The following is a 27,810-nucleotide window of genomic DNA, read 5'->3' as shown; positions in this document are numbered from 1 at the left end:
GTTTCGGACCGTCAGCGCAAGCAGTGAACGCGAAGCTAGTCCGGAAAGGATATATCCGCCACCCCCGCCGCCGACACGGAGACATGACACGGAGATGGTGGGAGAAGCGCGGAACGGCGGAAAGAAATAATAACCAACGAATGGCTGGGCGACGAGACGCTATTACCAGAGAGGGACAGACACGGACGCCGTGAGACCCGTAATAAAATTCGGCGCCATCACTTCTCTTCCCATCTTCGATGGGTGACAGTAAGGTCCTTCTGAAGACGCAGATAAAAAAAAAAAAAGAAACTGAACAGCCGCCGCTGGTCAGAACACGGATCGCCACGGAAGACGCTACGCTCCTGCTGAAGGAGACTGGACACCGAGCAGCGCAATAGACAGCAAGGAAATAAAGAGAAGGAATAAAGAAGGGAGATAGGTGCGTCCGTTTTCGCAGGAGTCGTTTTTCGATTCCGCACACGAAGCAAGTCGTTCGCAGGGAGTTGCTTCCAGAAGTCCAGGATGCGATGACTTTTGCTGTGGTTCTTTTTTTTTTCGGTTTGTTTGCTTTCGTCTAGACTGCAGCTATAGGAGTTATCATTGGCAGTAGTGCCGTTAGGGGTGAAGTCAGGCCGTCATTTTCGTTTCAGATGCTTGACATTCTAGCGGCTGACTGTTGACACTTTCCTGACGCCCGTATTAAGTTACTATACATTATGAAAATCCACAAAGTTAGTGCCGTGTGTTACCTTGGATATACAGAGCACTCGATAACGTTCTCACTGCACCTATAGTCACATAAGCAACTCGAGCACCTATACATAAGCAAGCGAGACGGCCATTCAAACACTAAATACTGAGAACACGACCAACAATATTTTCTTAAAATGAAACAAAAAAAAATCATGTTATCAACCGCTAAACACGTCTTGAGCTTACACCACGTGACAGTACTGGCTCACAATCTGCCCAAATGGTGCCGACCTTCCCGCGTCGCTAAACAGACACAGAAAACAGAAAAAAAGAAGGACGTCTTAACGGTAACTATCAAACCTGTTTCCTATATTATTTCTGACTAAAACAGAACCGTACAATCACGATTCGACACGGCAGCGCCAGATGATGTCTTCATCTCGCTCAGGACTCTAATTGCTTCCGCCCCGCGGACTGGACGGCTCTCCTCGCCGTCGTTGAGCACCCCCGACTTACTCCCAGCCCCTCCGTAATGAACGACCGAGCACGCCCGAATGAGTCGCGAATTTCAACCGGGCCACGAAATGCTGGAAATGAAGATGCCGGCTGACGTCTAACGCAGGGGAAAAACCCTTTTCCGTAGGTATGTTTACGTTTCCCGGCGATCCCAAGTCCCGAACTTATAAGAGCGGCATCTGTCACCGCAGACCGAAAGGGTCCAAGCTGCTCCCGGTTGTCCCAAGCCGGGCAGATATGCGACCGAGATAGAGACGACGGCGAAGCGAGGTGCTCATCCGAAATGCCCCGGCGGCTCGCGCGGAGCCACCGGACCGCATCGAGGAGGGGGGACACGTCCATTGATCTTCCGAAATCGCTATCTACTTGACTGGGAGCCGCGTCCCTCTTCTAACCGAAAGGGCCGCCGGAAACCAGTTCGCCATGCAAAATAAACCGCGCGCGCGCGAGCGTGCTCGCACTCGCTCCCCGACCGGCGGCGGCGGCGTCAGCGCGACGCCGTCGCGACCGCCGTCGTTCGCGCGACCCTCCTCAGAACGAGTTCAGTTCGAAACCTGATGAGACAGACTCTCGCGCTCAGTTGAAAAACAAAAGCTACAAGGGAGACAAGAAGCAGCTGTAGAAATTTTAGTCGCCGATAAAAAACTATACGGGTAAAAGAAAGAAAGAAAGAAAGAAAGAAAGAAAGAAAGAAAGAAAGAAAGAAAGGAAGAAAGAAAGAAAGAAAGAAAGAAAGAGTCAACGTAAAATGAGAGGAAAAAAAGGCGATTGGCCAGTACCAAGAGAGGGAAATGGAGCGAGAATCAGCGGAGGCCCCCTCCTCCCGGAGTTTCCGGCAGCCACCGCAACGCGGCGGCACTTGTTCGCGAATGGGGCGATGGCGGCAGGGAGGTCGACTACTGCACCGGGGAACCAGTACGGCTGTGCGACCCCTCTGACACTACAAGGCTGCGAAGGTCCCGTGCCGGACCCAGCAGCAGCTCCGTAAAGGAGTCCGCCACACGCGAGCAGGTTCACTTGCACCTGCCGCCGTCCCTGAGCAAATGCGATGAAAAGAGGACGAGGAGGACGGAGAGCGCGACCGCACACTAGGGGGGGACGCAGACTACTTCCATCCGAAGGCGTCATCGCAGATCGCCCCCAGAGATCCACCGCAGAGGACCACTACGACGACACGCTCCCGAAGAAGCGACACCGTCGGCGAGTCGCCGATGTGGAGAGGGGAAAACAAGACGTAAGAGACAAAATAAGGAAAGATGCGGAGAGCACGCGCAGTGTCCTCTCGCTGTGTCGTCGCGCGGGTCGCACTGGTCCCAGCGGAGGGGACGGCCGGTCGGCGGGTTCGTCCCTTGCTCGTGGAGCAGGCCGTAGACTCCCGGCGGCGGCAAGGTCGTTGTTTTATTTGGAGGGGGGACGAGCCCTAATTGAAGGCAAAGCACGCAACCAGCCCCGCGGCGCTTGGCCAGAGAGAGCCAACAGCAACCCCCCCCCCCCCCCCCCCCCCCCCCTTCAAACTTCTCCGCTCGCCTTCGAGACGACGGAGGGCCGTATTCAGAGCCTCTCTGCGGCAGGAGGCTGCGGTGGCTCGCGTTGCCCGCGCGATGCACGCCATTTATCGATGCCCCCGGCTAAAATGCTGCCGGCGCTTCTGCGGCGTCGGCAGGGGGAGGAGGAGGATTCGTCGCAACTCGTCGGGGGCCCAAATGAGAAGAGACGCTATCTACCGCGCGCAGCGGCAGCAGCTTTGTTCGGCCTCCGAATCTCGGGTTTGATTGCTCGCCCCGCGCCGCATTCTTGGGCTGCGCGCAAGCGTTTAGGGCGACCGGGACTTCTGTATCGCAGCGTCCAGAGATGGTTGGCCCGCCAGGCGCGATTGTCGGAGTGTTTGCCTTCGCTCTTATTCGCCAAAGGGGAGGGGGCAGCGTTGTCAGCGGTGCTGCCCGAATGGGACGGAGAGGAGGGAGCGCCCATTGTGCTTGTGAAACAAGAAAGCTGGTTTTCGTGGCTTCGCGAAGTGTAACCCCGCCGACGGACGGACGGCTATTTGCCTATTCCTGATTGCCGCTTCTCGCGGGCTGAGCCGGCCGGAAAGATGGGATCAACGGCGGGAGCAATAAATACGAGTCGCGTTTCTTCCTCGGTAGCCCGAATCTTTACGACCATTCTAGTTTAGTTAAAGCCAGTTTGCGGTAGCAGCGTGACAATGCGTCTACAGCTGGTTTCGGCGGAGCTTTAGAGGCAAACTTTTTTTGCTTTTACTGCACTTTTTAAAAAAAAGACATTCGACTGTATCTCAGCCATCGCAGCGTAAGTCTAGGATGAACCAACAGTTCGAAACTGGCTCGTAAACAACGTTGCCGCCGAGACTCGACGCCTGAACACATTGGTGAAGCATCTAAATGTCCCCACGCCCTAAGCAGTCTCAGAGCGCTAACAGGATGCAGTTTAAGGTGTGGTTGAAGTTCACCAAACCATTTCGGGTTTTGGATGAGAAGCGCAGGAAACATAACCGGTACTCTGCTGTACTTATAAGGCAGAAAAGGCGAGTGGGGAGAAACAGGTTCACTTTTGTTCTTCATTGTACAAGCTAGCCATCACCTTATTAGAAAAAGATCAGAGAAAATCGCTATCGAAGAGAGACATATGATGCGGCACTCAGAGAAGTCTAGCGCTGGCAGAAGTGAACGGCCGCGGACAGCCACTTGACGCTTCACGGAGATGAGAAGATTACATCATGCGGTTCGCAATCCTGGAGACAAGTCACAGGCACAGCCAAGCCAATTCATTTAGTTCCAAATCCTGTTTACAGACTCCAACTGCCCCCTGCTGATCTGCTCTCCGCTGATCTTCACTTGTTCAAGTTGAGCACAGCGAGCCTTCGTTAAATTAACAGAGAGAAAAAAAAGAGCCTTTCAACGACAACCTTTCCTGCGTTGTCAAATCCTTCATATACAAAGAACGCTATGGTCAGGCTGAGGAAGCTGACATGAAAATGCGAACTTAGTAAAACGGACACTTTACCGAACGAGCATGGAACGGCTTCAGGCATGGCATCCGTTTCTCTTAGAAATGAACTCCTAACGCGAGTTTACTATCGCGCTTGGTGCAACATACAAAGCACGGGCTGTATTCGAAACTCTCCTCACAAGGCATAGCGCTAAGCAATGCTCACGGCTGATTAAATTTGAAAAGCGAGAGGTTTTCCTTCAGGATTTCATGGTGTTTATTACTGCCTTTTACAGTTCGTCATAAAAATATAGTTAAGAACAGTAACGCGCAGCCAAGCCAAGCGCAGCCAGCTTGGCACTCGCGTTGTATTTAAAATTAACTGCGACAGTACAAGATAAAAAAAAAACGAAAAGATCTTGGATACGTCTTTTCGTACCAACAAGAACGATGAGTATTGTCCAAGCCGCTTGTATACGGCACATGAAGACGTCGGTCACCTTGCAACCATCCTGCTCACCTTGAAAGCTGCAAATGCGCTTTTTGAGCCCGGTGTCAGGGACAACGTACAACCGGCACAAATGTTTGCAAGTGGGACTCATGAGGCAGTGCTGCGCCCAGCCAAAACGAAGACACTGCGTCCGGCCTATTAGCATTTTGGCCAGGATCGCAAGGTCGGGCTCGGAGAATAAGACGGAGAATATGGATGACGCTGTGTGCTGCTATTACGAGGATGAGTGGCGGTTGTTTGCATACCGAGAAGATGTAGCTGCACAGGAAGCGTATCCGGGCTGTGAATGACAGGGCTGGCAGCATCTCCCCCTCCACCCTCGCACCGAAACATGCACGGCCCGATTTGTACCCAGCGCAGTTTGCATTCGACCCAACCTTTTCTCTGAAAAAAGCACGCTCAGCTAGGTTCGTTTACCAGCATAATATCCTGGGAGTAGAAACCTGCGTTATCAACACTTACAGTCACCACATCTGCCACTAAAAGAGAAGAGTGAAGCAAAGACCGTGTGTGTGTGTGTGTTAAAGCGCGACCAGTGCAGGAAGATCTCCGTTCAGTGGAGCAGACGAAGTAAAGGCAAGGCGAACGGAACAATGTGCTGCTGATACAGCGACTTGAAGCTCTAAGTAAAGTACAACGTACAGTCTTTTCCGAGCAACCTTCGAACCTGGACCAGCTTTTCTTTTTCGCAAGCTTATTCAAGATTGTAAAAATTTCTGTCAAGGAAGCTCTTGTGCAAGTGCCGACGGAAGCATCTGTTTACACACTCCGTTCCTGGACATAACGAAACGTCGTTGTTTGCTCTTTGTTCGCAGCAAAAGCGTTCGTGTGGGCTTGCATACAGTGGTAGCATCACTAAGACCTTTGTTCCTCCATTTGCTCCCTGGTCCATATAAATGAGTCGAACAGTTATTGTCCTGGAAACTGACAGCTGATCACCGCGTCTGTCCAAACTACTGGGCGCAAGCAACCACATATTATTTCTATTCTTAGTTACCCAAAGCGGCCGATGGTTTTAAGAAGCGTCGCACTCATCGTAAACTTCCTCGAACCGCAGTCGACGCAAGCAATAGGCGTTTCCAGATAATTTCGTGCTGTCTATAGATGGCCCCTGATACCACACAGTATTTCAATCACGATTCGAAGATCGAACGGAGTGGACGTAAATTACAGGTGTGCAGACTAACTCGCCACACCGAAAGAGTACACGTAACAGCTTTGCTCGAACAGACAGCTATGACAGCCACAAATTTAGTGCGCTTCTTCTCGAAGTGGACAACACAGACGTCCATATTATACTCTTCATCCGACAGGCACACTCGTGCACACGCAATCACACAAGTCAGTTTCGCCGCCTCTTCTCATATTCGGGCCTCGTCAGAAAAGGAAGAAAGTAACGTAATAGGAGGAACCCTTCCAAGAACATGGAGCTAATGCGAAATTGCAATTATTCGCCAGGTGAACCGCAATCTGTCGGCCGGACCCGCATGGCAGCACGGGCGAGGGAGAGATGGCATCCGCTGACGGGCCGCCGAAAACGAGAGGGTTTGGCTCTCCCTGTCCGCACGAACGAACAGGCAGTGCGTGCAACATAGATGCGCGGGTGTGTGTTCTCCAACACGGCCGCCACCGCCGCCGACGCCGCGATGATGTTATCTCGCGAAGCGGCATCCGATATCCCTCTAGCGCCCGAACGCCGATGGGAAGGCTGGGCCGGGCCCCGCGCGCTCCTGCGTCTGTGTGTGTATACGACGGGGGAAAAGCCCGCGATGTCGACGACGAGTGGGCCGCCTCCATCTCCGGGGGGCAATTAACCCGCGATCCCGAGCCTCATTGTCAATGGAGATTGGGGACCGGGAGGCCCCCGGACACGGGACAGACACATATACATCACGCCCTCTGTCGAACAACAACAGCAACAGCAACAACAATGCGTAGACAACGCCTCCGACGCGTCCGTGCCGCAGCCGGGTCTACACACAACGACGTGGGCGTCCGGCGCTGGTTATTAAGACTCTTATCTGCGCAGCCCCAATGCGAAGAGTGGACGTGGGGGAGGGCAGTCCTGTGGCAAACATTTGAAATTGACTCGGGCTAACCGCGTGCGCGCGGACCGGAAGGCTTGAAGCGACGCCGAGCGCGTATGCGGGGCACGCCGGAGAGCGCCGGTCAGATGTTAGCGGGGCAGAGCTGAATGGGAGTAGTATACGGGTGCGGCACGGAGGTACGTGGTCATTTACGTCAGCCGGAAGAGAGGAGGAAGAGCGCGCATGAGTGAAGTAAATCAGACCTCTGGTGGTAAAACAAATACTTGCATTACTCCTGACAGGACGGTGCTGCTTTGGACGCTTAGCAGAACATTGGGATTGAATGATCGAAGCTAACACCGCTTCAAAGCTCGGATCGCGATGCCATGGCCGTGCTTAAAAGTTGCCTTGATGCCAAAGAAATAAAACCTGTTGGCAGCCTTGTGTCTGTACCCCCAAATGGTGCGCTAAGATGGACATGATCTTCAGGACTAGCTGCTCGCAAGAAAGTAATTATAATTTTTCCGTCAGTTACACAGTCCCCACCTAGATTCCCGCCGGAAGCTCTTGAAAGCACAATGGTCAACAGTGGCAGGCGTTCTTGTGGGAAACACCCGCACTTAATCTAGACACAATGTATGTTTCAACGTCGGAGTATAAACAAAGGACAGTCAGAGAAAGGTGTTTCAATGCGCTTTTAGACCAAGACATCAAGCTCATTCCTGAGTAGCGAACGTGTTCAAAGGTGCGAGACGTATTGCGACGAAAAGCACATCGAAGATTACATTTTCCAGGTTTAAGGTTAGTTGAATAACTTTAGAGTCGCAAGAGTAACTCACCAAATTACCAATCTGACCAAAGTGAAGTTTAATTTGACGATTTAAAGAACACTTCTGCGCACATGCGAGCGCACTTCTATACAGCTTGTGCTTATTGTCGACTGCGAGAAAAAAATAGACAGACACGAAACGAGTAACAACTTTCTGCCCGAACTTCCCAAAGTTTCTTCGCTTCAAGCCGACGACACCTCGCGAGGACAGTGGGTCATTTATAGGACTGCGGCTGGAACCGCCACTCAAAAGAGCTCCCGGCATAATGCGCGCGTGGCTCGACACCGCGGCGCTCGCACAGGACGGCATGCCGCGTGCATTCCGCCGCTGCCGCCCCACGCGCTGTCTCGAGCTGCCGCACAGGCCACCACAACGTCTGAGCCGCGAACAGCTCATAATGCAGACGTGAGACGCGCGACACAGAGCGCGCCGCGGGCCGACAGGAAACGGCGGTCTTCCTTCATCACTCCCTCTTTCCCTCTACGCAGCCCCTTCCGCTCTTTTTCGCCCTGACGAAACGGCTCGCTCGAGCTGCGAGCGCTCTGCCTGCCTACACCGAGTACACCTCTTTACCAGAAGGATTCGCTCGCCTCATTTCACGGAGGCTAAAAACAACCACAGCAGAAGCTCTGGCGCGTTCCACGGTAACGCGTATGCGTACACGACGATCCTGGAACCCGGTCTCTCTCTTTCTCACTCTCATTGTGGCCAGCGCGACACGCGATTAAGTTTGGCTCGGGGTAAAAAGGGTCTTGCGCGGTCCGCGCGCTCAGAGCAACGCAGAAGACAAAGGAGAGCACAACCCACTTCCGCCTGATTCGCGCGCCCTCTACACCAGGTCCGAGGCTTCTGCGCGCGTAGTGCAACGTGTACGTGAGGTGCGCGAGCGAGCGAGCGAGAAGATGACGTCTCCCGGACGGTCGCATCTCCTGTTGCACCACCGCGACCTCCGGCAGCTTACCTGCCCCCCCCCCCCCCCCCCCCCTTTCCTTGTCGGGCTTGTAAGCGAACAACACATACACAACAAGCACCTGGGAACCGCACTAGTCGGACGACGACAACGCCCAACCAGCGGCGGCACCGACAGAGTGCCCGACGCGCCAGAGATATCGGTGGCTCGACGTGCTGGGCAGGCAGGCAGGTATAGCGGTGCGATAGCGGGCTCGCATGGTGCGGATGCGGAACGCTCACACGTTCCGGTTCCGAGTTGGGGGACAAAGCGGTGAGCCTGGCTGGATCCGTGGGACTGGGCGACCGACGCGAGGGTCCCCCAAAACAGAGCGCCGCTTTGTGCGCCCCCTCGTGTCGTAGTCGGCCGTTTAAGCGCGTCCTGCGTTGTCCGGAGGATCGCGGCACTTGCGTGCTTCGGGACAAAAAACTGAACAGCCGAAAGAAAAGAGGAGAGAGAGAGAGAGCCACCGTGTGTCTAGCTGGCCAGCTCTCGGCTAAAGATAACGTCCACCCAGTTTGTTCAAGCTGACGCGTGTTTCCCCTCCCTCTAATCTAGCCCTGTGCTAGCTCCACAGAAGAGCCAGGCAGTGCCGCTATCCCCGTGGAAGTTGGCTCGCTGCTGCGACTCAGCTCTCAAGAAGAAAGAAACCATCAGCCTAAAAAGCTCCGTGCAAGACCTAGCTAAATTGCAATATCCTTTATTTCAACCACACTTGAAGGAAGCGAAGAGCAAGGACGTTCGCGCACTGACATTTCATTGTACGCTGAGGAATATCGTGTGGTCGGAGTTAACAAGAATCATCCAACGTACGGCATGCCTTTAGCCTGCAGTGTTGATTTAGCAATTAAAACACATTAACTCTTAAGTCATTCATTGCAGCGACATTTCAAGGTTGATGCGGTATGCAGGCACATTACGCGCCAACATTGCACATGCTACAAGCAAATAACTACACACCCGGCCAACGTGACATCTCCTTAACGACATCTGAGAGACGTCAGGTGTTAGCGCAACTTTTGACACACCAATGGCGACGCCATTTGACCCACTACATTTGCCACACAGATGTCGCAGTCGGCGCCTCCTAAGCGAGTCGGCATCTGTAACACATTTCATCCGGCGCTAACACACAAAAAGCAACTCCGCTACGCGACAAAGTGATAACAGGTCGGCTTCAACGCATAACACGGCTTCGCGGCTTCGGAGCAAGCAACGCGACGCCCCCTCCCCGGGAGCAGCTGTTAGACGCTCCGTCGCACTCGCCCACTACGTGCCATTACCACGGGCCGCTTGCTGCCGCGTTTAGTCGAAGCAAGTGTCGGCGGAACACCTGATCGCGGAAGCCACGCGGCTGTCGCTGCACCTGTCGCCACCGTTCCATGTCGCACGCGCGAACGCGCACTCTGGGTGTCGCGAGGGGAAGCCCACCTGCTCGCCTCCTCCGCCGCCACCACGTACTAACGGACGTCCCGGCGTTAACTCGCCCAGTCACAGCGGCGCGCGCGCTCTGGGCCTTAGCGCTGCAAGCACTTCGGCTTGCTGGCTGCCGCTGATAAGCGCCGTACAAACGCGCCGGTCACGCCGAAGCGTCACGCGCGTGCGCCGCTGGCCAAATAGCGCGCGTGTTCGCAGCGGCCACTTTGTACACATCCCCCCCCCCCCCCCCCCCCTCCTTCTATGTTCTGGCTGGCCTTGTCGGCGTCGTGGTCTTATGCATCCAGCACGAGTCGTCGTACTTGTGGCCGTAGAGCTCAGTCGGCGTTATCTGTAACGCACCTTAAATTTCACGTACCGCTCGTTTCTATGTCACGTGGAATTAAGGCAGACATGTCTGAGCGTTATCACTTTCGCGAGTATTTGTCTTTTATCACCTAAGGAAGAAAACAACCATAAATACTGAAAGACTGAAACAGGACGAATTCCTAATCCTCCACCTTCCTTTCCGAAAAACATGACTCGGCCTGTTCTTTATCGGAAATAAATGACTCGTTCATCGATTTTTCAGAAAAATGCGTGGTACTGTGGTTACTTTAGGTATACTACTAACGCGAGCAATAAGATTTGGTTTCAAACCAAACCACCTAAATTCAGCACTAGTTTCAGGGCAGTAGGTATTCTCATGCTGGGCGCTTAATATGCTGCCAAAGTAAAGTGGTTCCTTTTCGTTTCTTCCTGTTAGCTACTATACTGTTTCAGAACAAAAATACGCTTGTCATAAAATGTTTAAACAGCAAATGACTCGCGTACGTTTACAGCAGGTGACACTGCAGACGCCGTTACGCACGAAAGTTCGAAAATACCATCCTTACGCCCACGCGTAATGTTCGCAATGCGAACAGCTTGCTTCCATACGCGGTGCAGCCAACTCGAAGAGTCCACGCGAAATGCGAGAGCGCGTTTTCGACCGCCGACAGCGTACACTCCAGCAAACACATCAGGGCCACGTGTTCGGTTCCACTCGGCCAAACTGTGGTCCACACGGGTCAGAGAGAGCCCTGACCGTGTAGCGTGCGGTGAACGAAGCAACGCCGTATTTTTAGTGCGCCCAGGCCCACACCGCGGCTCGTCAATACACGACCGAGGATCGGACATTGCCGGAGGATGAGGGGGCCGAGAGGTCGTGGCTCGTCCCGCCCATCGCCTATTGGTAAATAAGTCAGGCTGATGACGCAAAGAGATCGATTCAGGGTCGAGCATTTAAAGAGGAATCGATGGACGATCGCTTACGCGGACCGCACCTACCCCCATCACCCTCACCCTTCACCTTCTGTACTCTGTGGAAGGAAAGCGACGATTTTTTTTGGAGAGGAAGGGGGGGGGGGGGGGTAAAGGGGGGAGGTGGGGGGGGGGGGGGGGTGGCACGCGCGCGCTGTCGCGTCCAAAGCGGTGACGACGACCGACCGCTATCACACGACGAGCGCGTTCTCCTGGAACGGCACGAACGGAAGGCCTGTGAGTGGAAGGATGGAAAGGATGCGGAGGAGGAGGGGTAAGCGAGGCTCTGCGCACGCTTCCAGCGCGGTCCATCGAGTCGAAATTAAATCGGAACGCGAAACCGCGATACGCCGCGCCCGCGTCACGGTGTCCGTTCGAGCGTGTTCGCCGGTCCGCCCTCCCCGATGGCGTTTTTCCGGGGTGCGGTATGCGTGCTTCCAGTGTGCCGCTGAGGGGCAGAGACCATGAATTGTCTTTGTTTTTCATCGTTCCGCGCTCCCTTCAATTCGGGCTGCCACTCGGCTATACGAGTGCGATGCCTGAGCGACGAGAAGGCTGTACCCCCCCCCCCCCCCCCCACACACACACACACTTCTTGCTTTTTGTGTGTGTTGGAATAGTTTTGTTCTGGATTGGGCACCGTAAACTGACGGCAACGAACTGATAGAATGTTAAATGACGCCACTTCGATGCTTGCAGATAACTACGCAAGGAAGAGATACCTTGCGCGCAAAGGGAAGTATTGAACAAAAGAAAGATTGTTTTAAGAAATTAAAAGTGAAGGAGGGGAGGTGAGACATAAATTAGGCTGGCCATCAAAAGAAAACAAAAAGCGACGTTATTCGGGGAACGAACTCACCAAATTGGCGCAGAAAACATTTGTTTCTTGGAGACAGAAAAATGACAAACTGGAATAAAGTAAACCTTCTCTGCGTCGTCCTATAGAAGCAGGAAACAGCTTCTTATATAGCCGAGTTATCATATAACAAATATGAAAAATACGTTCAACCTACAGCGTCATGCATTGCTGGTATTCTCAAACCGCTTCCTTATCACGCTGTCTTTCTTTAGTCGCACAATCAAGAGATAACAATAACAAAACCAAAGAAAAACGGAGAAGCTTCGAAAGACCCAAACACTGACTTTGCGGGCAATTGCCTTAGGCTGTTCTGCAGGAGGCCCGGGAAGCGGCATTACTCTTTTCCCAGCTTTCTCTCTTTGTCTCCTCTTGCCGCCTTTTCTATTCCATTCGGGCTCGAATAATAAATAACAGGTTTAACAGCTGAACTGCTCTATGGCACATTGCGGAGAGGCGAAAGCCTCGAAATCGCGGAAAACGCGGCGAATGCGTTTGACACGTCGAAAAAGGGCTGCCGAAAAATGGAGTCTGGACAAAAGGGAGCGAAGATAAAGAAAAAGGGAAAATGAAAGAAACGCGGTCAAATTCCGCGCCGCTCAGCGCCAGGAGCGGGAAAAGTAACGGAGGAACGAAAACCGCGCTCAATGCTCTCTCGGCTGAGGCTGCGAAGGCCGGGAAGGGGGGAGGCGAGGATAAAGAAAACGTTTCGTGTACACTAAACTTCGCGCAGTGTTCACGCGAGAGGGACCCGCGCAAAATTCCGTCGCGGTTCAGGTGTGGCGTGGTATTCCTCAACGCCACGAACGTATATATATACATAATGTACAAAGGCTCCGGCGTACAAATCTAACGGGGGCGTCATCAGCCGTGAAAGGGGTTCTTTTTCTTTAGACGAAGTGTGCGCTTCTTTAGAGCAGCTTTCACTGAAGATGCATGACGTATGAGAGCACGCAACATGAGCGGTTCCCTTAAAATCACGTATTGAAACTAAAGGTACGCGTTTGAGTTCGCTAAAGTGCTTGCGTTCCCTGTCTTTACGGCGTTTGTGCTGACTACGCTGCATACCTTATTTCCGCATTATTTCGTGCTGATTGCCGAACCGCAGTGTCCAGATGACCACTCCCAGTTTAGCAAAAAATTCTTATCCTTATAGAAATCTCTCGCAAACTAAGTTATGCATAACATTGGACCCATAATCATTAAGCGCTCCCTTCTCCCACCCCCCTTCCCCCTACTAATTTCTCTATGTCCCGCCGGGCGATGATGTGACAGCGACGCTTACTAGATGACTCAGGTCCACCTAAATCACGTGACAAGCAATGCCGCACTGTCACTGGCCAGTATGTTTAACAAGTCAATGCACCATATACTCATGTGTGCCCTGTTAGTCCGAATTTCAGAGAGCTTTAAGTTATATGCTTTCACATATATACCGAGCCAATCAGTGTCCAGCATTAGACTAAAGCAAGTGGCGCACAGCCAATGAACGTGGAGCGAAGAATAAGAATGTTTTGGCTACGCCTTCCTTGTTATTGACTCGCCCGAGCCTGAGAATGAAAAAAAAAAAAAAGAGAACGTACGATTTACAAAAGGGGCACTTTGTTGAGGAAGTTGTTGAGGAAGTGACAGACAGAGGCAGAAAGAGATACATAGAGGCGCCATCCCGCGTATCATCCGAGATAGCGCTCCGCGAGCATCCTAGGATTTGTGGGCATCACTGTAACGCGTCGCGCGATCGGCAACAAAGTATAAAAGAGTACTCGTCCACGGCAGCAACTCGTTCCGCCGGTGTATAAGAAGGCAGCTGCACCCGCAGCAGCAACACCACGCACAGAAAAAAAATCAACAAACAAAACAAAATCGAACAACGAAAGAAAAATGACCGAAGCGAAGCCGTAACACGGCGACGAAGAAACGAAGACCTCGTACGTGCTCTACCGATTCCCAGCCTAGAACGCATTTAACAACCTGTACGGCAGGGAGGGGGGGGGGGGGGGGGGGGGGGGGGTAGGAGAGAGGAGGGTAGAGCCAGAGGAACAGGACCGGAGGTACGATAGTGATGGTGAAAAGCAGGGGGAGGTATAAGGGTGTGCAAGGGAGAGAGAGAGAGACGGGGACTGCGTACGGGACTTGCAAAATTCAAACCACGCACCACCCTGCTTCGCTTGGGAGATCTATACTGACACTCAGCTCTCCGGCAGGCAGGCAGAAAGAGCGGCTTCGCGATCTCGAGTGCGATCTGAAGGGAATCGCTCGCCCGGTCCTCGTCGGTGCTCGAAATGCGCAGCACCGGCAGAAGCGGGTCCTGAGAGAGCGCGGCGAAGGCTTTGCGCAGTTGCGTCGACGCCGCGTCCCAGCCGTGCTCTAGGGAAGAATATAACAACAATAGAACGACAGCCAAAAGGGAAACGAAAGCAGAAAAGAGGGCGAGCAGGACGAGAAAGGTGAGCGAAGTCCTTGTTTTGGGGAGAGAAACCCTTTCAGGCACCTTATCGGCGACCCCATTTAACGATACACTCGTCGTCCGCTGCCGCTGCCGGCGCCGGCCGTGTGTGTTTTCTGCACACAGGAAACACACGCCATTACTCCTCTTACGAACGATCGAAATCCTCGGCGCGAAACGCGTTCTACTTCCCTTCTTCCCATCGCCGCCCCCTCGCCCAATCACCCACCCCGTTCTCGGGCTCATATAGGGAAGGTGGCCGGGCTTCCCGTTCTCCCCAACCTGCAATCCTTATTTTCCCTTCTGCTCCGCCCGCGAGAAATGGGAAGATGAAATCAGCTCCGGCGCGGGAACACAAACAGACGTGAACGAGATGGAACGGGGAGGGAAAAAAAAGGAACGACACGAAACGGGGCCGCTCTCCTCGCCTCATGGAAACGATTCGCGCGCGATTTATGTTCCGATCATTTGTTAAATAAAGACTGGAATGAAAGGGGGAAGAAAGGGGAAAGAAAGAAGGACGGGAAAAACGCTACGAGGCGAATGAACGCGCCGGCATCGAAGGCCACGGCGGCGGAGTGCTTGTTAGAAAGGCGCACGCTTAATCATGCGCGCAGACAGGAACGCTTCTCGCTCGCTCGAATCAAAACTTCTCGAATGAGATGCGAGAACAGCCGGAACAGCGAGAACCGAAGCGAGATACGCTGTTCGCAATAACAACAATCTGTGTGTTGCTTCTGTTATGGCCTTTTGGCGCTTTTCTGAGCGGTGTCTAGGGGCAACAGAGGTACTGTGTATTTAGAATGAACCGCGTTCTTTTTCGTTTGCGCGATATTTTGAAAATCGTCCTAGCTTGCGACTCACAGCTTGACGTGTTTTCTGCTGGTCAGCCCTGCATCTGGTGTTATATGCGATGATATACAGCGCTTGCTACGTACCATCCCTGACGCCATAGTCGATAGCGACTAACTTTAGTAGGAAAAAAAAAAGCAAGCATGAAAGAATTGGTAAAACTATACGGTGCCATGTTTTGCGCAGCGATGCCCCGCAGGAAATCCCGCTCCACGTCGGCTCATTGAATCCTTTCAGACAGAACGTTTGGTCAAATGTTTAGGGGAATCCCCCAAGGTGGAGTAAATTTGTAATAAGGGAGTAATTACTCATTGGCATCCACCCAAGCGCAGCCATACGGCTACAAAGGAAAGCTACACAGCTTTCTCAGAAACTTCGTAGTTAAAGAAAAATTCGTCCTGGTCCGGGGTACGAACCCGGGACCACCGCTTCACCGGAGCAGTCGCTCTACCAATCGAGCTAACCGGGACGGCAAGCTTATGGTAGGGCGAGAGCGAATTGATCAATAATTCGAAGTGGGAACAGGGTTGGTGAAATGTTTAGGGGAATCCCCCAAGGTGGAGTAGATTTGTAATAAGGGAGTAATTACTCATTGACATCCACCCAAGCGCAGCCATACGGCTATGAAGAAAAGCTATCCTTTGTAGCCGTATGACTGCGCTTGGGTGGATGTCAATGAGTAATTACTCCCTTATTATAGACAGAGCGTTTAATTAAATTTTATTTCATCTAGCCCTGTACACGGGCCAAGTGTATATGACCAGCGCATTGTTCATAGTAGTATGCCTTGTTAAGTGACCATATAGGATCTCACTGTTTGCTCTAGAGCCAGTGCGGATTGTACTACGGGGGCAGCATTTCCTCGCTTCACCACTTTACCCGACCAGGCGTATGACTAGCGCGTTTTTCATATCAGTAGTATGCCTTGTTAAGTGGCTATATAGAATCTCAGTGTTTGCGCTCGCGCCAGTGTGGATTGTACTATGGGGATCTTACTGTTTGCTCTCGCGCTAGTGTGGATTATACTGTTGGGGCATCATTTCCTCGGTTCATCGCGAATTAATCTGTAGTGACAAACACCGCTCTTTGTGTTCCTCCTCTTGAGTGTGAGCTCATGTTTTATTTACGTTCTCCGCTGCTTGCACAGTAAACGCAGTCTATATTCTTTGCCATTTGTTTAAGGCGCCGAGATGTACTCAACCTGTTATTGCAACGTGATTGTTAGATAATTTTTTTTATCGCAGCACAGCTAGACTCAGCGATGTGTATATGATCGCAAGTTGTCCCGATTCATCTAGCGATGACCAAATTAGGTGCCTGGTAAACGTGTCCTTCGTACACATTTCAGTTATGTGCAGATGGTGCGTTGTACTCTAAAGCCAATAAAATACACTGCACATACGAGTAATCCAGCTTTCAGACGTTTAAAGCTTGGGACAGCTTAACTTTCCTCTTAGCGTTCATTGTTTTTAATTCAATTATTACCCTTCTTTTGGCTTGCAAGCGCAAAAATTAAATCCGAAGTAATGCGAAATCTCTAAATGGACCGCTAAGTACACCTCGTTAAGGGGGGATGCTGGTCAAAAGATTTGAAGAAATTGCGAAAATGTCTACATGTACAAAAACAGTTTTTTGTACTATACTTCAGACAATATCTCCACTTAATATTTAAGCTAGAAACAATAACAAAATACAAAAAAAAAATATTTTACGACTTCCGTGGCTGAAAAAAAAAAACGTGAGCTTCGAAGCGATTTTCAACTTCAGGCGACCGTAATTCCGAAACCGCTCCCCAACCTCCGCCAGTCAGCTAATGTTTAAAACCTCGTTTCGCGCCCTTTCGTCTGACACCTTTAAAATGGCGCCAGAATATTGCAGCCAAAGCTACAGCCGTTTTCCAGAGACTCGATTTCGCGCCACTCAATAGGCGCACGCAGACTTGATGTCTATTTCCGTTCGTGATTTTACAAATGCAGTCTCTGCCTTACAGGCCTTTCCTGTGGTTCGCGTTGGGCAAATAAAAGGAGCTTGAATTCACAATTAAATAAAATTGAGATAAAATTCTCATAGATACAGTCATTGAAAGCCAACTATTAGCTCTGGCACCCGCGACAGCTGAATGGTTACGGCACTCGGCTGCTGCAAAAGACACGGGTTCGATCCCGGCCACGGAGGTCAAATTTTGGTGGAGGCAAAATTCTAGAGGCCCGTGTACTGTGCGATGTCAGTGCACGTTAAAGAACCCCAGGTGGTCGATATTTCCGGAGCCCTCCACTACGGCGTCCCTCATAGCCGGAGTCTCTAGCTAATTCTTCGCTCTGCATGCGAGTTCCATATTGCCACCTAGTATTGCCAGGTGGCGCATACGAAGTAGGGCGACGACGACGAAGTAGGGCTCGCGCCGTGAGGAATCTGTCGCCTTTGCTGCCCCAGCTTGCCTGGCCTTCTCTGTATTCGTGCCTGCTATTAAAGCTCCCTTCGTCAGCAAGTACGCTACAGTCTGGTGGAGTGTGCCGTTTACTCGTGACCCATGCAAGAGACCCCTCCAGGCAGCCGTCGCGCCAGCCCTGTACCGCTTGACACCCCGGCACATCGCTTCAGCCGGAGTATCCAGGCACTACCTTCGGAGGTTGGACCATTAGAGAGCGGCGCCATGGCGACAATATGAAGCCATGGCGACTTCAAACAAACGGCCACTTTTAAAGAGTGAACAATGTGCGTGGGAACGGGCTGTTCGAAAGTGGAGGCAATTGAGAAACAAAAGGAGTCAACGTAATCACCGCTTAACTAATAATAACCTGCGTAAGACGCACGTGGACTTAGCCCGCTCAAAGTTCAAAGAGGCGTGACAAATGATAGGCGGAACGAGCTAGCAACTTCGCCCTTTGTCATAGCTTGTAAAACTCCGAAATCAATACTACTCGGCCACATCATTCCTCGTTAAAACAGACTGAGGCACAAGTGAAAGGAATCTAGGCACAAAAGTTCAGCCCAGCGTTTTCGCAATCGCGCATATAGCCATGGTACAGCATTCTGTTTCGCAAGGCAGTGGCGTTGCTGAAGTCACGAGCCCTAATTTTTGTTGCTGAACCACCAGAAGGAAAAGCCGGCTAGCGAGTAAAACGTTACACTGCGAGATTGAAAAAGAGTGACCGTCATGTGTGTTGCTGTTTCAATTGCTCTTTTTTCGCGTGTGTGTGGGGAGGGGGGGGGCGGGAGGGGGGAGCCTTTGGCGTCAGAAGTGGAGGAACACACTAAAGAACACTGCGCACTAGGGAAAACATGCGTGGTATTGCCAAACCATGGTCCCACGTGGCTGCGCAAGTTTAGAGAGCGGAGTCCAGAGTTTTGTCATTGAGAAAGTTACACACTTCTTCTTACTTGAGCAACGGCACCGCTAATGACGGTAATGGCCAAGCCCTCGCTCCTGCTGGCTATCAGAGCAGTGGATCCTAAAGAAGTGCGAGGTTTTTTTCTTTGTGTACGCGTAGTTCTCGGAAACAACGGCAACCTGACGCAACCTATCTCTGACACTTCGGGCAGCTTGGGAAGCTGCGGCATCGAGAAGAAACTTCTCAGCCATATTAGTGTGCGGCAGTGAGTAGCAAATGGTAAAGACATGCATACTTAAAGAACTTGGAGTACCGTCCCCTCAGAAAGCCTTAAAGAGAATGCGTTATTGCCCGTTACCTGCTCCACTTTCGTGCCCCTTGAGTCATTATACATAGTTAATCACGTGGATTATCTCAACAACGCCAAAACACAATCAAAATGGAAAACAAGGCATTCAAAACACTAAGGTTCTGCAATCGGGTTTTCCAGAAATACGCACGCACACAAAAGAAAAACCGCACAACTTTAGAAAGAAAAAAAGGACCCGACAGTGCTGAATTTTTAGCGCTTCCCATAGCTTACTGCACCAAGCCTGTGTTACTTTCAAAGAGCAGTGTGCCCAAGAAAAAATTGAAACAAGAGAACATATCTGGTAGTTTATAAAAGCGAAATAGCAGCACTGAGGAAGGAAATGTACCGGACACGGTGCTTAACATCTTAAGCGAAGCAGTCCGCTGGTGTTGGCTGCTGCTATTTCAAACGGCTCCCAAGACAGATGCCATCACATTACAATATGAAATATTTTGGGAGGTTTTCACTAATCCTTACGCTAATTTGCTACGCTCCACGGTTCTGCTACCCGAGCTAAATGCACTTTTGCGGTTTGTGTGGGGGACTAGAGATGCTCCAGAGAGGCTTCGCATTCAGAATATAGGCTAAATTGGAAAGCAGAGTTCGCCCAGGCGTGATTATAGGCCTAACGTTAGTGTACAGTGCAAATGTAAATGAGCGCTTAATTTGGAACTTCGTGATGAAGAAATAACATCCTCGCGTTCTGCCCAAATTGAACGCAGAATGAATACATGGCATCTAGCGCTGGCCCATAAAAGACGGCGGAAGAAATGAAAGGTAGCTTTCGGAATTTTTCGATTTGTGGCGTGAAATGCGTCGGCACATTAAAGGCGAGGAGATGTCGAGACTACGCGATGACGACGCCATCTGGGTCAATTTTGTAGGGGCTTCATCCGAAGTCCACTCAAATGACCTACAGGCAATGATAAATGCGCCCGAACATCCCTCAGTCGGCGCACGTCTATAGTGTCGTGTAACCCGCACAAGCCAGGTAGCTGACCCAGGCCAGCCAGCTGCAGTTCCACTACAGAAGAAGAGCAAACAAATAAAGTTATGACATCAAATTACGAGCGTTCCGCTTCCAAACGGCGCACATCACCGCTCGATTACTCGATCCTAGCGCAGTAAGTAGGCCGTCGCTTCCCATACGATCATTAGTCGCGGTTTAAACTCATGCACCTTTGCCGTCGAACGCAGGTGTCTTGCGGTGGAGGTGACCCACATCGGCGACCTTGGTGGTAATGCTTATTTGTATGGTTTGCAGACGTAATGAATAAGTGCGAGGCTGCAATGACTTAAGTCACCATTAAGATATATTTGCTGTTCGCCTTGAAGAAAGTAATGAAGTTTCAGCCTACATATTTGATGTCACGGTAGTGGTCTTAGTGAACTTCTAATGTAAAAGGTGATGCAGATTAGACCTGCGTATGACACAGAACTGAAACGAATTGAACTGAACTCCATTATTCAATTATGACACAGAATTGAAACGACTGCGCTACAACGCTGCTACTAGGTTGAAAAGAAGCTTCACGTCAGTGTAAGGATTCACAAGAATAAGTATACTCCTGTGTGCGTATAAGCAGCATGTGCTCGAAGTCCTATCATGTTCAAGGAACTGAAATCAGGTAGGAGTAGGAGTGTGGAAGATTTATGAATGAAAAGCGCTCAAAATGCGACGAATCGATTCTGTGACGTTAGTATTGGCTTAGACCTACGTTGCCTTTTCGGGTTCTGGACATCGGAAGGATGTGCTCCGTCCAGCCGCGCATGCATTAGTTATTACTCAATCTCGACGTAGAGCCGCGTTTATGCTTTCGGATCCTGGTTAGAAATAAGGTATTCGCGTGACTAGATAACGAAATGCGACCTCTACCTTAGTGTGGGGCAATACTTCCGTGACTCACAGGGCAGCGCAAAGAACCGACAATATAAAGCAATGTTCGCTTGCATAGGATACAACTAGGTTTCGGCAGAAACGAAACATTTGTAAGATTATAAAATGCGCAAGAGCATGTGATTTATTATTTAATCTGAGGTGTCAGTGCGTGGATAAGCCCGCCAAGGTTGAGCGTGGTTCAAACATCTCTGATGTTTAAAGCCATGGAAGTTGACGGCCAGAAACAAAAGAGAGCGATTCGATGACATAAATTTGGTTTAAACGAAGGAATAATTAGCATTATCTTTAGTGGGTCCGAAACTTTCTCACACCATCGTAGTCGAAGAGAAGTTTGCTCAAAATAGGCAAACTTGGAAAGTTGTGGAGTTTTCAATTTGTATTTCCAAGAGGGTGCATTTGAGCGGGTGTCAACAGGCAGAATTCTTTTAATTTCGCTGCAGGTTGGACGATCGATCTAAAGGGGTTCACGTTACACGAAGCAAAATGAGCATGCTGCAAATCACAAAATGCGTTTTGGGCCGTAATCGGCAACGGGGGCGAAAGACAAACAAGCAGCACGAATAGAGAAGCGAACAGACAGGTAAACGACGAACGGAAATGGGGAAACAGCACTGTATACACCTCCGAGCGAACGTGCTAGTCGCATGCCGTTACAATTACACCACAAACATGAACGCAAACACAAGAAATAACCTACAGGAATGCAGACACTGGAGGCAAGGTGGCACGTGCTCATGTGCTTCCAAGCGTAAACAAGCACGCACACACAGAGAGACAGGGGAGAGAACAACGAGGGGGCGGCAACTCCTTGGTAGCAGGCGCGCCGAACCAAAACTCACCTGGCGTCCCGGTGATCCGGAGGAGGGGGCAGGCGCAAAAGCTTTCTCCCAACGCGGGCAGCGCACACGTGAGTGCAGAACGCGTCACACTGTCACCGACATGGTTCGCGAAGCAAGCGTTGCCGCCTCCAGCACAGAACGCGAAAACAAAACCGTTGCCGACCGAAGGGAAGCACGACAACGAAACCGCCGCAGCGGACGGTGGATCCTCAGTCAGGTGACGACCGGGCAACGCACGGGAAGAGAGGGGCGCACGAGGAATGCCGCGTCGTTCGACCAACGGGACAGGCACGTCGCTTCGCAAAAGTTGACCTCAGGGAAGAGAAGAGTCGCGCAGCAGTGTAGCGGAGGCGACGCAAGTTTCTCTCGCACCAGAACTCTCGGGCGCGCACAAGCAACGGCGCCGTCGACGTGCACCGGGCAAAAGGGCTACTCTTCTACCCAAACCACACCGGCGGCGGCGGCGGCAGCTGCTTCGTGCCGAGCGGGCTTCCTGGCCGACACTGCGACGCTTCTCCCGAGAGCACGATGCGCGGCCCGGGGGAGAGGGCGAGACGCCGCGCGGTTGCTCGCCTCGCGCACCCCCTCGTGCGCTCTCCTCGACTCCTGGCGCCCTCGCGCGACAGCCTTGCCGCAAGGCTGCTGCTGCTGTGTTGGGCTGAGGAGCCACCGCTGTGCTCCCGTCGTTGCGTGGCTGGCATGCTTGCGCGTTCGGAGGCCCCGCGATTTGGCCCGCGACGTCGTCCCTCCCCTCCCCCCTACCTCTCACTTCCTTGGCGTGCATTTGGTGCACCCCTCCTCCTTTCGCTCGCATCCCTCTGCAAGCCCGTCCTGTCGGCGGCGGCAGCGTCATCGTCCTCCTGTCATTTTGCGGCTCGTTCCTCCCCTCGACGCGTGTGAGCGCGCGCCAGGCGCGTTTGGGTCACCGTGCACGTTCCTGCCGCGAGGAAATCTGTCGGCCCAGAGACGGCATCTGGCGCGATAAAGACATTACCCTTTTCGCGGAAGAAAAAACTTCGCTCCTCAGGTGCTGTTGGATCTTTTGCGCCGGAGGAGGACGGCCGCGTGCCTCCTCCTCGAAATAGCGCGGGATGCTTGGAGAGCGATGACAGCGACGACGACGAGCCATCTCAGAGTGTTGTTGGCCCCTTCTTTCTCCCTGTAGTTTGCGAAATCGGCCTTTTCTGTACAAAGAGAGACAAAAGACAAAGACTAATGGAGCTCGTGACTACAGAGCGTGACGCTTTCACGACATGACTAGTGAGCTTTACTGAGGCAGCAAGTTATGTGCGACTGAAGAACTCGCAAACTTTTCGCCCACCTCCCCGGCCAACCGAGGCATACAAGTGAGAGTGGCACGTTTGAGAGCGAAAGCGCTATACGGGAGACATTCTGCTGGCATCATTGTGACCTCGGCACACGTTTCACTTGCAAACAAAGCGTGCTCAGTTTACCGATAGCAGTACTAAGTATTCATCGAAGTTGCATTAAATGTTAGATAAAAATGGCGGATTGCGCAAGACAGCGCGCATGCACCAAGCTTATTTTCAAACAATGAAAATCTTAGTGGGAAGTTGAACTCTGCACCTAGAGCAACACTTATTGTGAGGCACAACTTAGGCCATAGACAAAATAAACAACCTTGGAAGGGACGGTTTAGGGTGTTCCCTCTTCAAAAGAATGAGGACCACCACGGTTTTCCACAGAAAAATAAATAACACCTTCCTCTTCACTCCGAACCAGATTTTAGATTTCATTATTAAAAATCAGAGTGCCAATACAGTCGTTTACTATACTTCGTCCAAATGGCGTTTGATTCTAAGCCACCGATCCCGAATTCGATCCAGTCCGTAGCGACCCCATTTCTATCATTGTGAACTGCCAAGATGTGTAATTTATCTCCTCGTTGAGAGTTGGTGGAAGCATATATCACATGCACTACAAGAAAGGGGCAGCATATTCAACAATTGACCATAGGTGACGGTGTCTGCACTCGGGAATGGGTAAGGTTTTTTGACTGTTACGTGCTGCCGCCTTCGTCGTCATCATCATCATCATCATCATCAGACTGACTACGCCCAGTACAATGCAAAGGCCTCTCTCATGTATCTCCAATTAACCCTGTCCTTCACCAGATGTGGCCGCCGTATCCCCGCAAACTTCTTAATCTCATCCTTGTCCACCTAACTTTCTGCCGCCCCCTGCTAGCTTGCCTTCTCTTGGAATCCACTCCGTTACCCTTAAGGACCAGCGGTTATCTTGCATTCCAATTGCGTGCCCTGCCCAAGCCTATTTCTTCCTCTTGATTTCGACTAGGATGTGATTCATCCGCGTTTGTTCCGTCACCCATTCCACTCGCTTTCGATCTCTTAACGTTACACCTATCACTTTTCTTTCCACAGTTCGCTGCGTTGTCCTTAACTTAAGTTGAACACTTTTCTTTAGCCTTCATGTTTCTGCCCTTTAGTTGAGTACCGGTAAGCTACAACTGTGGCTTACTTTTCTCTTGAGTGATATTGGTAAACTGCCATTCATGATCTGAGAGAACCTGACAATGCGCTCTATCATATTCTTATTGTTCTAGTTATTTCCCTGTCATGATCCGGATCAGCGGTCACTACCTGCCCTAAGTAGACGTATTCCCTTAGCACTTCCAGCACCTCGTTGCCGCCTTCACCTGCCTCTATTCTTCGAGCTGGGCAGTGCTGGCCGTGGTCTCCTCGGCTGCTTTCGCGGCTTGACGAGCCGCCGCCATCAGCTGCTTCTCTTCCAGGTGAACAGCGCGCTTGGAGTCCTTCGCTGCTTTTGGTGCTTTATGTGCTGCTGCGTTCAGCCGCTTTTTTTTTTTTTTGCGATACGCAGTGCGCTCAGCGTTCATCGCTGCTTTCTCTGCTTGATGAACCAACACTCTCCCCCTCTTATTCGGCCATAGCGACACTTTAGGCAGCCTTCTCACCTTCGTGTGTCGGTACACAAAGCTTCGTTGGCGACACAGGCGAGTATTTCTGTCCAGACTTACGCAGTTCATTTCAACAGCAACGACAACAACACTACCACCACCGAGTATTTAGAAGCGGAACACTAACAGACGAAAGATGAAGGCTGCAATTTAAACACGTAGCACGAGAGGCTACTGTTCAGATGACATGGAGCAAGAGTCCGTGGGAATTTCCGAGTGTTTCGTAGTCATCGGAGAATGAAGCTGCTTTGGTTTCTCCAGCCCTGGTTCGAATCCTGATCAGCACTCCAATACTAGAGTGCCGATCAGGATCTACTCTTGGAGTGCCGATCAGGCGGAGGAAATCAGAGGACGGATAGGATGAATAAGGAGGAGGAAGAGCGATAAAGGTATAGGGAAAGAGAAACGAGAAATGGGTATGGTTATTTACACAGTTTATGCTAAAAAATATCGCATAACAATTTGTTGCTGTTTCATTCTTCATGCTAAACGAGGTCCCTCGCTTGTCTCGGGAATTTTACGCCTATTGATCACGCATGGGCCAGCTCTTGTATCAACTGCTTAGAAAGCTGCTTTGTGGTGCAAATAAATCCCAGGCTCTCTCACACACATGGGAAAGTGTTCCAGCTACAGGCATATCAGCAACACAATAACCTTTATGCTAACTACTCCTTCCACCTTTGTATTGCGTCACTCATTGTCTTCTTCTTGTCTTTTTTTTTTGTTTTCTCAGATCACTGAGCTCATTGCGTCGCCAAAGAATTCGTGCGCTCTAGTGCGGTTTCAGTTACGGCTCTCGCAGGCGCGTCGGCTTCTTCAGTGCCGTGCCCGGCGGGAATCGAGCCCAGCGTTGCACCTAGCCCCCCCAGCACAAACGCGGCCAGCTTCTATCCTTTTCGGGTGCACCGGCGCCGCACACACTCACTCACAAAACCACGGTCGGGCTTCTCCAGCGCTCCATCGTGACGTCGGGGATTAAGAGCGGCCAACGCGCGCCCTGGGATTCAGCGGCGGCGGCGGCGAGGAGGAGAGGGCGAAGAAGCCCCGTTGAGGCGCGTGCTGGGAGCGTGCGGCTCGCTTCGTTGCGGCGCCGCGTACGACGGACGCCCGGCGTTTGTTTTGCGACGTTGCCCGGCGCAGCAACCGTGAAATGGAACTGTTTGCAGCACAGGAGCCCCCGACGCCGCCTCCGTCGGTGCTGGCTGTTTCTTCAATTTGCTCCTCTTCCATCTTTCTATCCTTTGGCACTTATTTTTCTTTTTACTTGTTATTCTTGTTGCCGTCGCCGTGCACTTTGCAGAGCTTCCTCGGGGTTGCGAAGAAGCACCGTTGCTCGCGACGGCCCCGGCACGAAAAACTCTGGGAGCGCTGTTACTGCTCGCTCCTTCTGTGGCGCGGAACGTTAAGAAACCCGTTAGGGCGGGACAATGAAGAGAAAAGACGGGACTCTGTATATACAGCCATCGGCGAGCTCCTGGAAAGCTGGAATGGAGTGAGCGTTAAAGGAAGAAAAAACGCGAAACTGACTAGAAGGCGCCGTCAGAGACGTAGTGCCGTTCTGAGGTGCCGCTGTATAGGTGCATGGCGTGAAAACTCCTTGGCTTGTCTTTTCTTTCTTTCTCTGTGTGTTTTTGAATGAAAGGAACAAGACTTTGATACAGAGAAGAAGCCTGCTCTTGGCTGGAAACGCCAAGCGCGTCTGACACAAAATACACCATTGGCTGTCGCTACAGACGCACTGCATTTCTGTCTGCCAGAGAGCGCTACTCTCTAAGACAGGCATTGAAACCAGGCTTGAGATGGATGCTATTGAAACAACGCAGTGCACTGGGGTTCTCCACAGAAGCTATATTTTTTATCTTAAAAAAATTGGCAGTAGTTTAGCTCTGGTTAAACCTGGAGGGTTGCGAAAGCAATGAGGAGGGAGAGAGAAAGAGGCGATGGAGAGCGTGCGGCAGCGGCGGCGGCCCCGGCACGCTAGCTATGCGCCGCTACTGCGCATGCGCGGCTGGCGAGCGCGGCGGCGGCACCTCTGAGTCAGCCGCGCAGCGTCGGCGGGGGCGCGCCAGCTGTGCGCCGTGTGACGTCACTGCTCCTCGCGCATGCGCAGTATGGCCTTTCCTCAGCTCCGCGAAATGGCTCGGCGACTAGTATAGTGTCGCTTTCGCAACAAAAAGTTATACTTTTGCGAACAAGGCTGCGCGCAGTAAAACAAAGGGATCGGCTTTCAGCCAGCATTGCTCGCATTCCGCCCTCGTCTGCTTCAAACGCAAGCAGCAACCGCAAGAATCACAAAATAAAACTCGTCATAAAGTAAAGCCCGTGGCGGAAAATTTGTTAAGCTCCATGGTTTTATAGCCTTCTTTTAGAAACGATGCACATGCGAGCACACATGCGCTACTGCGGATCACTGTCAGCTTCTCTGAACTCTTTTCCACAGTGACCTGACTACATGAGGCGGAAAGGACGCATCAAAGATCAGGCCAAGGCGACGCGCTTTCTATAAGGACTTCCTGGCTTGCAGACAGCGTTATATCACAAGCGGGGCATTTGTTTACGCCGCTGACAGGACTCCCCCCCCCCCCCCTCCTTTTTTTTCCCTGCATACTCTCCTTTCACTTCCTTCTCCATTACTTCTGAAATAGACGTGTTTATACCTCAAAGACAGAAAAGTTGTCCCTCCTTGCTCCCTCGACGAAAGCGGGCGAAATCAATGTCTCGGGCTGCGGTTGAATACTATTGACCCCGTTTTCCGGATTACGGCCCGGAAAAAAAACAAAAATCGAAGCGACGGAGGATGACACCGAGTTGGCGGGCTGACAGAGTCGCTGCCGGCCTGACAGAGTCGGGCCGCGCGCTTGGTCGTGCGCGCGACTACGCGCTTTCATGCGAGGCGAGGCACGCTTGCATAATGTGTCACCGCTGAAGCGAACGCTCGCCTCCACGCTGATGCCAAGGAGCGGGAGACGGAACAACAACAATAATAAATACGGAATATCAACAACGTCAACAACGCTGATAATAAGCGTAGATTCATGCGGGCAGCCTTTCTCCGTGTTCTAGCTCTTGCGCTGTTCGCGTGGGGAGACCCGGATGTTTCTG

At 51.7% G+C, this 27,810-nt stretch overlaps 1 protein-coding gene across 1 annotated transcript in view; it reads right to left on the bottom strand.

Moving 5' to 3' along the window:
* LOC149339356 (irregular chiasm C-roughest protein-like) overlaps nucleotides 1–22,239 on the bottom strand; it is a 358,742-nt gene extending 336,503 nt beyond the window's left edge. The window contains exon 1 of the mRNA XM_089548107.1: nucleotides 21,750–22,239. The gene's annotated coding sequence lies outside the window, so the exon portion shown is untranslated. The remainder of the gene's footprint in view (nucleotides 1–21,749) is intronic.
* Nucleotides 22,240–27,810: the final 5,571 nt, after the last annotated feature.

Source organism: Amblyomma mixtum, chromosome 6, assembly GCF_055824585.1.
Source record: "Amblyomma mixtum isolate Tamu chromosome 6, ASM5582458v1, whole genome shotgun sequence".
Taxonomy (NCBI): Eukaryota; Metazoa; Arthropoda; class Arachnida; order Ixodida; family Ixodidae; genus Amblyomma; species Amblyomma mixtum.
The sequence above is the reverse complement of the archived record's forward strand: the minus strand, read 5'-3'. Positions and strand labels throughout refer to the sequence as shown.